The sequence below is a fragment of the Solanum verrucosum genome, unplaced genomic scaffold (genome assembly GCF_900185275.1).
Source record: "Solanum verrucosum unplaced genomic scaffold, falcon-dt-bn FXZP01000214.1, whole genome shotgun sequence".
In the NCBI taxonomy this organism is placed as follows: domain Eukaryota; kingdom Viridiplantae; phylum Streptophyta; class Magnoliopsida; order Solanales; family Solanaceae; genus Solanum; species Solanum verrucosum.
This window is the reverse complement of record NW_026020059.1, coordinates 1,601,796-1,618,995: the sequence shown is the minus strand read 5'-3', so window position 1 is coordinate 1,618,995 and position 17,200 is coordinate 1,601,796. Positions and strand designations below refer to the sequence as shown.

The 17,200-nt window shown below is 38.2% G+C and overlaps 1 protein-coding gene and 1 non-coding gene across 2 annotated transcripts in view; both read right to left on the bottom strand.

Moving 5' to 3' along the window:
* Positions 1 to 17,200, bottom strand: part of LOC125823318 (protein SMAX1-LIKE 4-like) — a 534,427-nt gene that overhangs the window by 272,328 nt on the left and 244,899 nt on the right. The gene's annotated exons all lie outside the window — the stretch shown is intronic.
* Positions 9,456 to 9,562, bottom strand: LOC125823348 (small nucleolar RNA R71). The gene has a single exon (XR_007442706.1). It is a non-coding gene; the product is annotated as a small nucleolar RNA R71 (small nucleolar RNA).

The window sequence follows — 17,200 nt, the reverse complement described above, 5'->3', positions numbered from 1 at the left end:
TCCAAGTCAATGGTGAGAACTCGTACTATGATCTGCAGGATACAGAAGTGTAGCATGAGTACGAACAAGCAACACTCAATAGGCATTGACTGATCGAGCTCCAAAGATAAAACACGTATAAACAATAAGTAATAAGGAAAGTACAACTCATGTAACTAAACATAAGATATAATATGATAGAATAGCAATAAGGAGCAGAAAATAGGATACAAATGAGAAGAAACCGAGTCAAGAAAGCACCTGGAAATGCAAGAAAACAACCTACTCACAATCAACCTATAATACAAGAGTCAACTATCCAAGGTCAGGAGAACTGACATTCACAAATCTATACGATAACCTAACAACCATTAGATCAACAATACCGAAACACAAAATATAGTCAAAAAATAACCTAACCGGACCCCATACACCTAGAAGGCACAAACAACAAACATAACCTAACCGCCCTCGTAAAATCGAAGGGTGCAAACAACAACCAAGTATACTGGTGATAGGCAATGCATATAAATGCAGAAAATGTAGTAGAACCATAAGTAACCATTAGTAACTAAGTGTATACACCTACCCCTGCCCTTATTAGGTGAGGTAGGACCCATGCAACTCCCTCTTCCTATACAATAGAACACATATCTAGAGGGACTCATAGGGACGCGGAAAGTCCATATTCATTGCTTGGGCCCAAACCAGGTCTTATGATCAAGTCATCTTTATCGTGGTACCAGAGGAATGTGTAGCCAAAACCATATAGGATAGGGCGTCAATGCACCATCTAGTTAACTAAAAGCTGAGCACCTCCCAGATATCTCCAATGTTTCAAGTAGAAAAGGAGCAGGTCCTCGACACCTCATAAGTCTCAAAAATCAGTTATCAAAGTGATCCAGGTGGAATGACTCATGTTAAAACAAGTTTAGAATAACAACCAAGTGAAAATAGTCTTTCTCCATGAGTGGGGATGATGGATCAATGCATAAACTAGGATTGTACCACAAAACATGTAAGAGTAAAAAAGCAATGGAATGCATGCCATCACCATTATTCAAACAAGGCATTCGAAATTAGATATAAAATACCAACCTTACCATGCTACCAAGGCAGCGAGTACTAACTTAGAACCCAACAAGTCCTTGATAACGATGTCGGTCCCAACAATATAACAATAGCACAATAAATCATAACAAGCCTACCACTAATCAACAAACAAAGGGAATCACGAATAGCTTCAGAATCAAATAAGGGGAGGCAAATAACTCAAGGAATGACTACCTACCCCAATCAAACCACTATATTCCATAATCGAGCACAACTAATGCCAACCTATGGCTAAGACAAGCCACTAAGGTCTCAAATACTAACACAAGATAAGAAACCCAATCCAAGCCCCGGAAGCAACAACTCATAGCTACAAGAAAGATAAAGAACATTCTAAGACATCTAAGGCACAACCCTAGCCTAAGGTGACAAGTGTCAGTCCTAATAAGGATAACCATGCTAAGTCGTACTACAAACAAGGCTACAAGCCTAAACTAAGGATCTCGTCATCCACAATAGGCTCAAAAATTATATGGGAGTCAAGTAAATATAAAATAATGGAAGGAGGTATAATACCCAACAACTGCACTCCTAAATCACAGGAAATTCATACTAAACATTATCTAGCAAAGCTCAATCAAGAAAGTAGACAGAAGCCTACCTCGAAACCGATCACGCACGCTCTAAATCCACCGCACATGAGCTATCCACATCTGAAACACCTCACCGTCACACTATCAAATTATTTATAATAACATCATCACGGACGTTAAGACACCAAAATTGCAATAATTGGAAACGACCAAAATCGAGTCAAAATAAGAATGTGTGACTCGTGCCAGGGAATTCAGGAATTGACTCTATCAAAAGATCCCAAACTATTTACTAAGCATGTGTCCTAAAATGGGACACAATTCGATGCTTGGTACAGCCCACACGACAACGTGCATATTTTCTCCAATTTAGAGCGATATGACTGCCTCCTTTAAGGTGAGAATTACCTCAAAAGATGCTCCTAACACTTCTCCAAACACTCCAATGCATAGACATGACCAACATGAATTCCCAACACTTGAAATCACCTTAAACAGAGCTTCCAAGCTCAAGGAATCACCAAAAGAGTAAAGGGGATGGGCTGAAATGACAACTAATCTTAATTTAAAAGACTAGGCATGCATGCCTTCGTGATCACAGAGCCAAAGGCTCGCGATCATGACCCATATAGAAGTAGACCCTCATGAATATGGAGGGAGCCTTGTGAACGTAGGGGAGTAACTAGCTTGACCCTCGCAAACACAGAGGGAAACCTCGCGAATGCGAAGGGACAAGGGCAAAAAACCCGCCCAATTGTGACTATAAGCCATGAAATTGCACAACCCTAGTCTACGAGGCTCCACGAACATGGCCCCAGGGATCACAAACTCAAAGAACATTTCGAGCTGCATCAACTGGTTTGCTTAACTTAGAATTCTCCGATGGGGTGCACGATATTCGTTCAAAGCCACGTGCTTGCAAATAAAATATACTACCCCACTTCATTCAAATTTCTAGACTCAACGTGACCATCAAAACTTCCATTTGAGGTCGTCTCAATGGAAAGTTGGTCCATCATCCAAGCTCCATTTTAAGTCAAAATTTACAAGGGGGCTTGGAATGAGACCAGAAGCCTCGAACTCCACATGAAAGGCCATTCTAGACGAAACTCAATGTTCTAGAGCTAAAAGAACCATCATAATTGCATTCTAAGACCGTCTTCCTAAACTTTTAACCGAAGTTAATTGTTCGAGTTCCAAAGGCTCCATAACATAGAAATTTGCACAAAACTCAAAAGAATGATCCAGTGACCAAACTGTTAGTCCCCATATGCCTAAAGGAAAGCTCTAAATCTGAAAAATCAGAAAATAGAGGAAGTGACCTAGAGGGTCATTACAAGCTCTATCTTGTTGCTTGTTCTTTCAACCCAATATGCCTGTTACATGTCATTTTTAGATGAGTTGTCTTACCTAATGATGGGTTATGGTAGGTGCCATCATGACTAAGGGTTTTGGGTTGTGAAAAAAAGCACCAAAGGTATGGTACACTTCTTTGGATCATGTTTGATCTCCTGGAACACTAAGAAATAAAACTTTGTAGTTTTGTCTACTGGTGAAGCTAAGTATGTGACATTTGAATCATGTTGTGCAGAATTTATTTGGATCTAATAACAACTGTTGGATTACTCTATGGATGTTCGATCTATTCCTATCTTGTGTGACAATACTAGTGCAATAAATATTGCTAAAACTCATGTGCAACATAGAACTACCAAACATATTGATATAAAACATCATTTTTTTAGAGATGATGTTGCAAAAGGTCATATATAAATATTTTTTTGTTCTACTATAGAGCAACTTATTGTCATCCACACCAAACCACTTAGTAGAGAACATTTTGAAAAAAATCGGTTAGACTTGGGGATGATTAAGATTGCATAAACCCCCTTAATGATTGGCTAGAATGAGTGTCTTCTTTTATTTCATTAGTTAAATTATTATTCATTGTAGTCTTACACATTTAGTGTGTGTGCCAATTCTAGATTACCAATTCTTTTAACATAAATATGTATTAGATTATGTAGAGGAATAATTCAGACAATTGTACTCATAAAGTTAATTCTCTCTGGTATGTTTTACACTGTACTAAGTTAGTAATAACAAAAATGAAAAAGTGAAGTATTTTTCATTGCATTCATTGATCTTACTATTAAGTTCCAACCACAAAAACCAAAGGTCAAAAACTTTTAAAAAGTTGTAATCCATCACATCAACTAATATCCCCATTATGGTTGATTCTAAAGCCCTAACTCTCTTTCCCAAACGGTTCATCTTGTCTCCTCATTCTTCTCTTTCTTCATACCTTCTTGATAATCTTTAAGCCAAAGAATCCAAATTTCTCACCATAGAAAAATCATATTCCTCTCATGATACAAACCCCACTATACCTGAGTCCCCATTATCTGATTCTTGAGAAATGGTTTTGCACGAAAGTGCTAACACCATCCCAAAATTCTACCTTCCCTCTCTTTCAAGCTCTCTAATTTTATTGCATGGAATGCCTTTAATAATCGATTCAAGTATGTTTCCAACTTTCCTCCATTTTATGATTAGCCCTCACATTAAGTCCTAGATGATTTTCCTCAATGAATAACAATTATTAAAGACACTCCCATTGTGAACTTGATTTCGAGAAGGGTTAGATCTCGCTGGAATAAGAAATCTGCTTCCTCTATTCATTACAGACCGTGAGAAGTTGATTTTTTTTGTAGAAAATTGGAATCATTGAGCAGCATCTATAGACCATAGATGGAATCACATGTTGTATATGAGGCTCATAGGTTAGGTTTGGAAACATTAAAATTCTTATGATTTCTATGGATGGTGTTTATGGCACGTGGAATGAACCACAGACCGTAGATGACGTCCTTAAATAAAGTTCAGAGATTGGGAAGATCAGCCTAAGTTTCATGAACCCAGCCACAAGCTGTAATTTTTTTTACGGGTCATAGATGGGTCTGGTGAATCAAACTTCAAAAAAATTGAAACTGGCTTGATTTCCAGGAGAGGTATCTAGGGTTCGTAGATCAATCAACGTACCATAGATGGTCTCATAAATGCTGCCGAAGTCAATTTTTGGTCTAGATCATTTTCGTCTTTTTTCACTCTTTTAATTCCTATATTATATATTTTTAGCCTATTCTAAGTTGCATTAATGAAAATTTATGGAACCTAACCCTTCATATTTACGCCTAACACTTAGAAATCAAATTTATTACACTTAAGTTTCCTCTCAAGCAAGAACTTTGGTTTTTCATCTTCAAACTTCAGTTCAAGATTCAAGCTAGTGTCTTCTTTCCAGGTATGTGGGGTTTCATCGATGTGTATCCTTTCACTAATTGAGCCCCAAAGAAAACCTAGTTTTTAGTTCATGAGTTCTACAAGGCTAGGGTTTTGTGAAAGCATGAACTCTATAATATTTTCCTTTCTTTTTCATGAATAGCTTATTTACATGATTTCATCTATAATTTCAGTACTTCTATATAGTATTTTCATGAACTCTAAGAGTATAATTATTTTCATGACTCAAATTACCATTTTCATAATTTAAGATACTTTCAGATAAATTATCTACCAATTCAGTATAAATTTTCAACATATATGACTTATATAGTTATGAGTTATACTCAGTATATTAGCATTTTTTAGTTTATCAATTCACATGCAATTGGAAAAATTACTTAGCATCGAGTGGATTTAGGGATAAAATCTCACCCATCAGTTAGGACTGAGACCTTTAGTAACAATCCATAAGTCCTAAAACTATGTGCCACCGTAAGTATTTAAGGATCACCCGTCAAACCAGGACTGACTCTTTAGTATTATATAGACATTAGCTTAGTGGTACATCATTAGCTCACATCAACCTCTATACTATGGCAAGGTATACTGGGCCATTTTTGATGGGGATTATACATCAAACTCCATGTCTAGATCACATAGTTATATGTCTATTTTAGTATCTCCCATAGTCTAGCCTCTTAGATATTTCATGACCATCTATTCAGTTATTTTAGTTTCAATATTTATAAGTTGTATTTGTTACTTCATAGTCATTAAATCGGTTCATATTATTTTAGCTCAACGTCTCAGATTTAGTATGTTAATTTATTTGCTTATCATGAATATCCTACATACTTAGTACATTTAAAGTATAGATCACATACTCTCGCACTATGTTGTTTGATAATATAGGTTCAAATGCGCAATATCCAGCTCACGGTTAGTACCATCTCCATATCAACTCAATAGTAGAGTTTGGTGAGTCCTCAGTTTTGAAGGATGATCCTTATTTTATTTCATTTATTAGTATTTCAATTTTCAGATAGTTAATTAGAGTTAGTTGGGGCTTTGTCCCAGTAACTCATCTAAGTAGAGGCTTTTTTAGACACTCAGTGGTATTAGTATTTCAATTTTATGTCATGATCGGGGGAACCTTTTGTGTGTTGAGTTTGATATTTAAGAATTTCTTATTTATCTAAATTTTAGCTTTCACATTAGTACTTTCAGTTATTATCTATGTTCCTCTTAGAATAATGTCATACCATGGGTTAGCTTGGGGTCACTTGTGTCGCTAAGTACTGTGTTACGACTAGGGGTACTCTCGAGTCATGACAATAGCTTATGAAATATAGCTATAATTAGAATTAGAAGCAGTGCACCCAATGTTTCACATTTTCATGCTTAAGAAGTGTATGGGTGACACTTCACTCACTCTGCCTAGAGTAAATATTTTTGTGAATGACATATTGTCTTATGAGGAGGTTCGAGTTAAGATCTTACATCAGGTTTACAAGTTGAGGACAAGGAAGTTGTTTCAGTAAAAGTTTTATGGAGGAATCAATTCATCGAAAAGGCTATATCAGATGCTGAAGAAGATATGCAAGCTAGATACCCTCAATTGTTCATTCCTCATGATGAGCATATTGCAGTTAAAAATCCTTCTCGTATTTTAAATTCCATACCTATACTTTGTGTATGAGTGTTTTAGTTCCTATGTTAAGGTCGTGCCTTGTGTATTCCTTAAAATGCTCATGACCTTGATAAAGATTTTAGTTCAAACAAAATAATCTTAATTTGGTTACTTTATCTTAGCCATCATTCAAAAACAAATGATCTCAAGGGGAAAATAGTATAACACCTCGCCAAACTAATCTAAGGATTCAAATCATTTGTCATAAGTGTATAAATTTAGATCTGGTAATACAATACTTGTTCATATATGTTATGGTCCATTCATAAGTGTGAGAAGTGTATCAGATGTGCTTTAGGGTCATAAGAAACCCCTAATACCGAGTCAAGTCAAAGCTTCTCCATTGATTGAGTTTTTTTGCTGAGATCATATAAGGATCATTGTCTAATGACCATATATCTCAAAATATGAACCGTTAGGTGGCCTATAACATATCAAATTTAAGGTCTATGAGTCTTCTTTCCAACGCCGCCAACAATATGCTAATCCATTTATGAAATAAATTGTTATGATCGATTTAAGAGAGACACTACAAGTTGCTAGTGTGATAGGACCCATGACGGCCCGTCACACATGACCAGAAGGGTCATTTTTTGGGCCATTTTTAACGCCTAAGTGATGGACCGTCATCCAAGTAAAAATTTGTCAATCAAATATGTCAGAACAATAAATTTTGCTGATTTTTGTTTTTTATGAGGGTATTTTTTTCCTAAAACCTTTGAGGAGTTATCTAAATGACCTTAAACATGTACAAAATCAGTTTTTCATTATTAAATCCATCTCATTCTCAAACAATTTTATGCTCAAGAACTTCAAGAGACACAAAACTAGGGTTCAACTTCCAAGGTTCTTCATCAAGTTTATCATTAGCTACAAGAAATGTAAGACTCTCCATGTGCAGGGACACCTTTCTTTTCCCCACTAACTACGTTCCCATTGTTACAAAGTACCCTCCATGAATGAATTAGAATTAAGATGAAACCCACCCTATATTCTTGAATTGTGCTTGAATCTTTATAAAACACTATGAACCCTCCATGAAAGTACATCAATTTCTTGATAATTATTTTACCAATGAGTTTGCTAAGATTTTCTACATGAAATTACGAATGATTATTAAAAGAAGAAATTTTTATCTTGAGAACTACTTTAATGATTTTCTTTATGACTTCTTGATAACTTTTTTTTTTATTTCTTGGAAATTCTTATGTTATGAACCCAAGAACTATGAGTTATGAATGTTTCCAAATGTGAGACCTTATGATAATATCTTATGATTCTCTAACTTTATTTTTATGAGATGATTTATGTTTCTCATGAATGCAGAATTATGATTCATCAATTTTAGTGTCACGATATAATTATATAACCTGAAGCTATAAAGTATGGTACTTGAATGTCATGAATATGAGACTTCGGACAAATTCCATGATCATATGAGCTTAAGGGAATTAGATAGTTAACCGATAAGGCATAAGTCTAAATGAAGAATGCTTGAAACTATGTTTGTTGATGTAGGTTAAGGATCGTACCGTTGGTTCGAGTGAATCCTTCTTTATACCCCTGGTAAGGGATAGTTATGGATCTACATTATGTGTACACGTATGTCTCATTCCCGTTAAGGTATGAGAGATGTTAGTTGATCATGCCGAGATTAAACTTCATGCCCTCGTATGGTGGTTTATATTTTTTACCCTATTAGACTCTTGATCTTAGGCATATTTATATGCCAAAGTCATCTAGAGAGGAAAGGGTAGATAGACCAAAGAATATAGAAAGCTCGATCAACCATTGAGTTGATGTGTGTTCAAGAGTGACGCCCGAACGACCACCTTGCTTGGTTACAAAACATGATGAAATATAAATGGTCACCAGTTAGGGCTGCTATCTTCGTTCAACGATATTGCTGCTGCTCTGGAATTGTCTTTTACTTGCTTGAAACATCAATTTGAAGTCGTTCACACTAGAAACTTTTAGTTATTAAATAATTTGTAGTAGTAGTTAACAATCACCCAACTCTTTTAAACAATTACTTTTGTTTAATTATGGAATTAAGTACAAAATATAAGTTGATCACAAGTCCCTTGGGAGGGAAAACTTATTTCTAAAAGAAACTATATTACTTGAGCGACCACGTACACTTGCATGTATATTGGGGAGCAACAAGTGTTTGGCGCCGCTGCCGGGGACTTAGAAATTGATTTATATTTGATTTTGTTATATCTACAATATGATTTTCAAGTGTTAATAACTTGATCTTAGCTTGTGTGAATTGCAGGTACTTGATTCTTAATTGTAGCTCGAAAAGGAGAACTTGTCGAACCTGATGACGAACCTGAAAGAGCTTTAAGACTAAAAAGAAAGCTAGCAAACCAAAGACATTAGCCGAAATTAGGACTAGATATCCTGGGAAATATGAAGGGTAACAGATAAGATAACGTGAACAATGAAGAAAACATGAATAACCAAGAATAAGAGGTACCCTGATCATACCGACAAGACAAATCTGTGACGTGGCAGTACCACTCACAGTCAATGTGGCATCTAGTATAAGGAAACCACCACCGGGTGGCAGATTTAAACTAAAGCAGAACATGGTGCATCTTATCCACCCAATGGGGCAATTCACCGAACTCCCCCCGAGGACCCTTAAATCCACATTCGAAATTTTTTGGAGATAAGTGATATATACATCTTGAATGGCATGTCATCAGATTATGTGAGGCTTGTTTCCTATCTAATTATTCGGAGTCGCCAGGCAGTGGTTAGACCAAGAACCAACAAATTCCATCACTACATGGGATTATCTAGTAAAAAAGTTCTTGAGTCGACTTTTTCCTTCAAGTAAAACCTCATGGTTAAGGAAAGAAATACTGAGCTTCACACAGAAAATTGGGGAGAATATGTACCAAGCATGGGGTCAATTCAAACAATTGTTAAATGCCTGTCCACATCACTACCAGGCTAATGAGGTACCTGATCACACTTTCTATGAGGGTTTGGATTATAATGCAAAGGTACTTCTTAATAGTGCAACAGGTCGACAAGTGTTAGCGAAAATGTGTGAAGAGCTATAATGCAATGGTACTTGCCATAGGCTAATTTTCACTGCGTCAGCGGCACACAATTTACTCGTGCGGTGCCCAAAGCTCCCCATAGCTTAGGGCTAGCCTTTCAACTTCTCCCAATTTCCTTAGTACGATCCTTGTACCTGAAGCGAGGTTCACCCCATAGTTCCCCTCATTGTTCCGCCCGTCTCATGTCTGGCTATCGCCTTGACATGTATTCGACTCATATGGCACACCCATACATGTTGGATCACAACCATGTGAGCCCTGGGGTTTGGCTATGGACATATATATGCCATGCCAGGACCTAAGCATCACTTTCGCGTGTACAGTTCTATCCTTAAGCTTGTCAGTCACCTCATGCGTTTGCACTTGGCTTGTCGCTTCGCCTGAGTAGGGCAGCATTCCACCCTTGTCCTTAGCCATGTGCGTCTTCCTTACCGTGACATCATTTATTGTAGGGCATAGCCCAACATAGCCCACACATCATGCATACAAGCTTCACAGTACAACGTCGCCCCACGACTGCACGTCTAGGCCTACGAACCCTTGCTTGCTTGGTTGAACCTTTGCTAAGATCACAAGTTAGCTCATGAGGCTCTTGATTGAGTCCCTCGATTGCTCAATTAGCTAGGAGGTCTTTTCACGCAAGAAGAACAGCCCGGAGGGCCCAACGTTTGGTATAGCAAACCCCTGTGGCTGTCGGGACGCCCAACATTGACTTCCAAGTCGCACGCAACCGATAGAGCTTCCCTAACTCATATGGGTACCTAGGACACTCCTTTGAGGTGCTTAGGCAGGCCCTTGAAGCCCTTTTTCAAGGCAGCACACTTGGGGAAAATCTACCCGGGGGAGGCTAATAGGCTGTCACTATGTACACCCCCTTATATATGCTTAAAATAATAAAACCAATGTGACAGGTCTAGACATCATTCTGCCAGAGAATCATAATGGGTCATAGATAGATCATCTGACCTCCAAATTGGGTTACGTTTGGTTATAGCTACTCGTCCTGACATCCTTCACACCTCCATGAAGTTTCAGCCCATTCTCATACTCGTAGAGCGGGTTATAGCCTTCGAACCTTCTGCATATTTACCAAAATGCCATCAGCCTTGGCTAAGTCAAAGACGTATCCAAATGAACTTTGTTTGGCCCCAAATTTGGTAAGCATATATCAAGGAATTGTAGGAACAAGCCCATAGCACGGAATCCCCCAATTCCACTTCTAGCTCTAGAACGTCCGACAGTCACATACCTCGCCGCACGCGGCCTTTGCCAGCAGGCTAAGCCCTTTGGTGCACCCCAAGTCCTTGTCAAACATATTTGGCACTATAAGGGCATGTCATGCAACATATTAAATGGTTGTTGCCTCATGCCATGACCCTTTGCCTAAATATCCTACTTCAGCGCCTAATTCAATGCACGCCGCTTGCATGGCTGACATAGGTGTGATCCTCTTTGCCTGCACTCCTTGGCCGACTTCCTGGCCAATGTAGTTTCCCATATTCCTGGGGCGTTACACGCTCACACACCCAAGACAGTCATCATCCTGATGACATACGACACCAACGAAGACCTGAAGTTTGTCCCCTTGGGGCTTTACATCGTAATTCCCAATCCATATGTGATGAAACCCTTTTCAAGCTCCTCTTAAAATAGGGTAATTCCCCTCACACTTCCTCCTCCCATGTTTTGTCCAAACTACCTCTGCACTGCACCTCTCGGTGTTCACTTGGATGGTGTCTCCACACCTGTACCCTCTGGTGACTAACATCGTGGTGACACTCAAGTCAACCACACCATGACCCTCATGGCCTTCAACTATCTCAAAACCTTGTTCTTCCTTGCAATACACTTGCAGTATTACTAGCGCCGCAAACAAGACTAAATTATTGGAGGTATTGAAAAGCATCCTTAGTACCTTCAACCCGGCCTAGTAACTGGACACATCATGATGATAACTGTCTAGTACCGCAAACAAGACTAGAGCATGAGAGGCCCCGAAAACGTGTCATTGACATACCTAGCCCGGTATAGAATAGGACTACCCTCATGGATAACCTACAGTCTCACAGTGTCTTCACTCCACTGGAATATATCGTTCCTTTCAGACTCTTGCTTTCAACAACACAAACATACCTCGGCCTAACCAAAAAGGGAAAGTGGGCATCCTTCGATGTAGCATCTATGCCAACCATACCCTTATGGTCCTTTATCAAGCTTGACCTTTTCGCATTTGTCATACTGCTTAGCCTTTGGCACTCACGCTGCAACATGGCACCTTTGGCTTATCATGTGCTCTGCACCCATAGGCACCTTGCACTTTCTTGGTATGTACTTCTGGCAAGTACTTCATAGATAAAAGTGCCGACATTCACATTCATCGCTGAATAAGATTCTTTCATCCATAACATGTTCTTTCCCTTTATAGCAATTCGATACCGGGTTGCAAGTCTATGGCGATGACCCAATGGTTCTCCCAATTCTCAACTTGGTTGAAGGCGAGGCGTGCACGATTCTCCTATCATGTGGTATCCGGATCAACCTTTTACTCTTGGAAATCCTTCATGCACGAACTTGGATATCCATCTAATTCAGACGCTTCGGCTAATCCCACTTTGATTCATTTCTTTACCATAGTAGTTTGGTCGCTATGCCTTCCTCATCAATGATTCGGTAGACGTGCCCCTCACACACCCAATGCCTAACTCTACCTTCTTATTGACACTACTGTCATGCCTGCATATAGGCCACTCTTCACGTTAATAGGGTGTTTGGCACGAACTGCTTGCAAGCTCCAGCTTGCTCATCCGGTAGGCTCCAACCTACTCTTTCAGCATGATCCTCATGTAGGGACTCACCTGCCATTCTTCACAACCCATCAGATGGCTAGGTCTTCACGATGTCCGACTATCCAGAAGGACACGTACCAACGCCCTCAGGGGTGGTTCAAGTCCATCCATGTCGGAAGGACACTCAACTGATACATGTACATATATAGCGAGATATTTGCATGATCAAGCCCCAAAGTTTATAGTCCATGACTGACATACCTGTCGAAACATGGTTGCACGACCTGACAGACATGACCCATTTACTTGGCCACCTGACTTATCGGCACATTCATGTCGCCTTAACAAGCCTAGACTCTTTCAAGGCTTACAACTTAACTCATCACATTGCACGAACACACCCAGACTAACAAGCTTATGGTGCAGTCACCATCTATGCTTGACGTTCATCGTCTAGTTCATGTTTCTTGCATAACAAGCTGCCAACATACTGCTCACAGAGTTTCGGGAAAGCTGATGGTTGGTCACAATCTAGGGTATTTAGATCTGGTGATACAATACTTGTTCATATATATTATGGTCCATTCATAAGTGTGAGAAGTGTATCGGATGTGGTTTAGGGTCATAAGAAACTTCTAATACCGAGTCAAGTCAAAGCTTCTCTACTGATTAAGTTTTTTTGCTGAGATCATATAAGGGTCATTGTCTAATGGCCATATATCTCAAAATATGAAGCTTTAGGTGGCCTATAATATATCAAATTTAAGGTCTATGAGTCTTCTTTCCAACGCCGCCAACCATATGCTAATCTATTTCTGAAATAAATTGTTATGATCGAATTAACAGATACACTACAAGTTGCTAGTGTGATAGGACCTGTGACTGCCCGTCACATATGACTAGAAGGGTCATTTTTTGGGCCATTTTTTACGCCTAAGTGATGGACCGTCATCCAAGTAATAGTCTGTCACTTAAATACGTCAGTACAGTAAATTTTGCTGATTTTTATTTTTTATGAGGGTATTTTTGTCCTAAAACCTTTGAGGAATTATCTAAATGACCTTAAACATGTAGAAAATCAGTTTTTCATTATTAAATCCAACTCATTCTCAAACATTTATATGCTCAAGAACTTCAAGAGACACAAAACTAGGGTTCATCTTCCAAGGTTCTTCATCAAGTTTATCACTAGATATAAGATATGTAAGACTATCTCCATGTGTAAGGACACCTTTTTTTCCCTACGAATTACATTACCATGGTTGCAAAGTATCCTCCATGAATGAATTAGAATTAAGATGAAACCCACCCTATATTCTTGAATTGTGCTTGAATCTTTATGAAACACTATGAGCCCTCCATGAAAGTACATCAATTTCTTGATAATTCTTTTACCCATGAGTTTACTAAGATTTTCTACATGAAATTATGAATGATTATTAAAAGAAGAAACTTTTATATTGAGAACTACTTTAATGATTTTCTTTCTGACTTGTTGATAACTTTTTTATTATTTCTTGGAAATTCTTATGTTATGAACCCTAGAACAATCAGTTATGAAAGATTCCAAATGTGAGACCTTATGATAATATCTTATGATTTTTTAACTTTATTTTTATGAGATAATTTATGTTTCACATGAATGCAGAATTATGATTCGTCAATTTTAGTGTCACGATATAATTATATAAACTTAAGCTATGAAGTATGGTACTTGAATGTTATGAATATGAGACTTCAGACAAATTCCATGATCATATGAGGTTAAGGAAATTATACAGTTAACCGATAAGGCATAAGTCTAAATAAAGAATGCCTGAAACTATGTTTGTCGATGTAGGTTAAGGATCGTACTGTTGGTTCGAGCGAATCCTTCTTTATGCCTCTGGTATAGGCTAGTTATGGATCTACATGATGTGTACACGTATGTCTCATACCCCATAAGGTATGAGAGAGGTTAGATGATCATTCTGAGATTAGAATCCATCCCCTCGCATGGTGGTTTATATTTGTTACCCTATTAGACTCCTGATCTTAGGCATATTTATATGCCAAAGTCGTCGATATTTGCCCATTATGAAATTGAATTGAAGAATAATCTTGAGTCTATTAGCTTGATTTTGTGTAACTTGTGATGATTGTGCATTAACATACATGATTAGATGTTTCAGGAACTTTCAAAAAAATTGGAGTCGATTTGGAGAAAGGAGAAGCATGGACATGCAAAAATAGACTAAGGCTGGAAGTACCAGTGCCTGGTGCACTGATAAGTGTGGAGTGCCAAGGAATAAACTATAGAAGCCCAATCCCGGCACATTGGCTGGCGCGGAGCGCCAAAGCCAACATTACAAAGTAACCTGCCAGGCGCGGCACGCCACTGTGCAACTATAGAGGCAGTGGCCTGGCGCAAAGCCCCATGCCTGTTCCAACTTTTCCAGTAAAATTAGATTAAAATAGGATTCCTAGTTGAAGTAGAATTTGACTCTAGTTTTCCCAACTTCTATAAATTGTCCCCAAGGGCTATTTTGTTGAGAGTTCGACATTATTTTGGTGTGCAAGAGCAAGATTCAACATTTGTAATAAGTTTTGATTTTCTAACTCTTCTTATTTCTGGAAATCGCATGAACAATTATATTTTGTGGTTTTCTAATATTATGAATGGCTAAACGCCCTAGTTCAGGGGCTGTAGCTATGGATTAAATGTTGAATATTGAAGGCTTTTTGAATTAATTCTTGGTTATCATTAAAAGTTACTTTTATATTCTTGTTTTAGTATTTCATGTTTGATCACCTTCGAAAGAAATCTATTGTCTATTCTTAAAATCGAGAGAGGAAATGGTAGATAGACCAAAGAATATAGAAAGCTTGATCATCAATTGAGTTGATGTGTGTTCAAGAGTGATGCCCGAACGAACAACTTGCCTGGTTATGAAACAGGATGAAATATAAATGCTTGCCAGTTAGGCCTGCTATCTCCGCTCAACGATGTAATTAGACAGCTAATTGGAGTAGGCGACTAGAGGTCAAGAGATCCGACGCTTACAATTAACCCTGTAAATCAGTAACTTGATAACCGAAATTAGTTCATTGCCTGAGATATGATACATGAAATCCAATGCATGTTGTAGCCCTGGATTTGTCTTTTACTTGCTTGAAACATCAATTTGAAGTCGTTCACACTAGTTACTTTTAGTTATTAAATAATTCATAGTAGTTAACAATCACCCAACTCTTTTAAACAGTTACTTTTGTTTAATTGTGGAATTAAGTACTAAATATAAGTTGATCGGAAGTCCCTTGGGAATGAAAACTTGTTTCCAAAAGAAACTATATTACTTGAGCGACCACGTACACTGGCGTGTACATTGGGGAGCAACAAGTTTTTGGCGTCGCTACCGGGGACTTAGAAATAATTTATATTTGAATTTCTTAAGTATACAATATGATTGTTGAAGTGTTAATTACTTGATCTTAACTCGTGTGAATTGCAGGTACTTGATTCTTAATTCTGGCTCGAAAAGGAGAACCTGTCGAACCCAGCGATGAACCTAAAAGAGCTTTAAGACTACGAAGAAAGATAGAAAACCAAGGACGTCAGCCAAAATTAGAACTAGATCTCCATGGAAATATGGATTGTAACAGTGTAAATAACGTGAACAACCTAGAAAACATGAATAACCAAGAATAAAAGGTACCACCGATCAAACCGGCAAGACCAATCCGTGATATGGCAGTCCCACTCACAACCAATGTGGCATCTAGTATAAGGAAACCATCACTGGGTGATAGAGTCAAACTAAAGCAGAACATGGTACATCTTATCCACTCAATGGGGCAATTCACCGAACTCCCCCATGAGGACTCTCAAATCTACATTCAGAAATTTTTGGAGATAAGTGATACATACATCTCGAATGGCGTGTCATCAGATTATATGAGCCTGACATTGTTTTCTATCTCGTTATTGGGAGCCACCAGGCAGTGGTTAGACTAAGAGCTACTAAATTCCATCACTACATGGGATTATCTAGCAAAAAAGTTCTTGAGTCAAATTTTTCCTTCAAGTAAAACCTCACGGCTGAGAAAAGATATACTGAGCTTCACACAGAAAAATAGGGAGAATATGTACCAAGCATGGGGTCGATTCAAACAATTGTTAAATGCCTATTCGCATCACTACTAGGCTAATGAGGTACCTTCTCACACTTTCTATGAGGGCTTGGATTATAATGCAAAGGTACTTCTTAATAGTGCAACAGATGGACGACATTGAAGATCTATTTGATTTCCTAGATAAACTCTCCGAAGGAAACCCCGGTTATGAAGGAGAAATACCAAGAACCACGACACAAAGGGCAACATGAATCTTAGATGTGGATCAAGCCACCACAATAAATGCAAAACTGGATGCGATACAACATAACATGACCATGCACTTCAAACAAATGTCCCTAAATCAAGCATCAGTGAATGTTGTACAACACACAACAAGTTGGTGTGGAGTTCGTGGTAGTGGAGCACATGAAACTGAACTTTGTAAGGCAAATCCGAATTTCGTAAACTATATGGGAAATGCGCAAAAGGGTGGAGGTTAGCAAAACTATGGTAATTCCTATAATTCTAGTTGGAGAAACCATCCTAACTTCTCATGGGGTGGGAACCAAAACCAAGCGCAATGGTCTAACCAATATCTCTCACAAGGGACAGGGCAACAATACCAAAATCCTAACCAGGGCG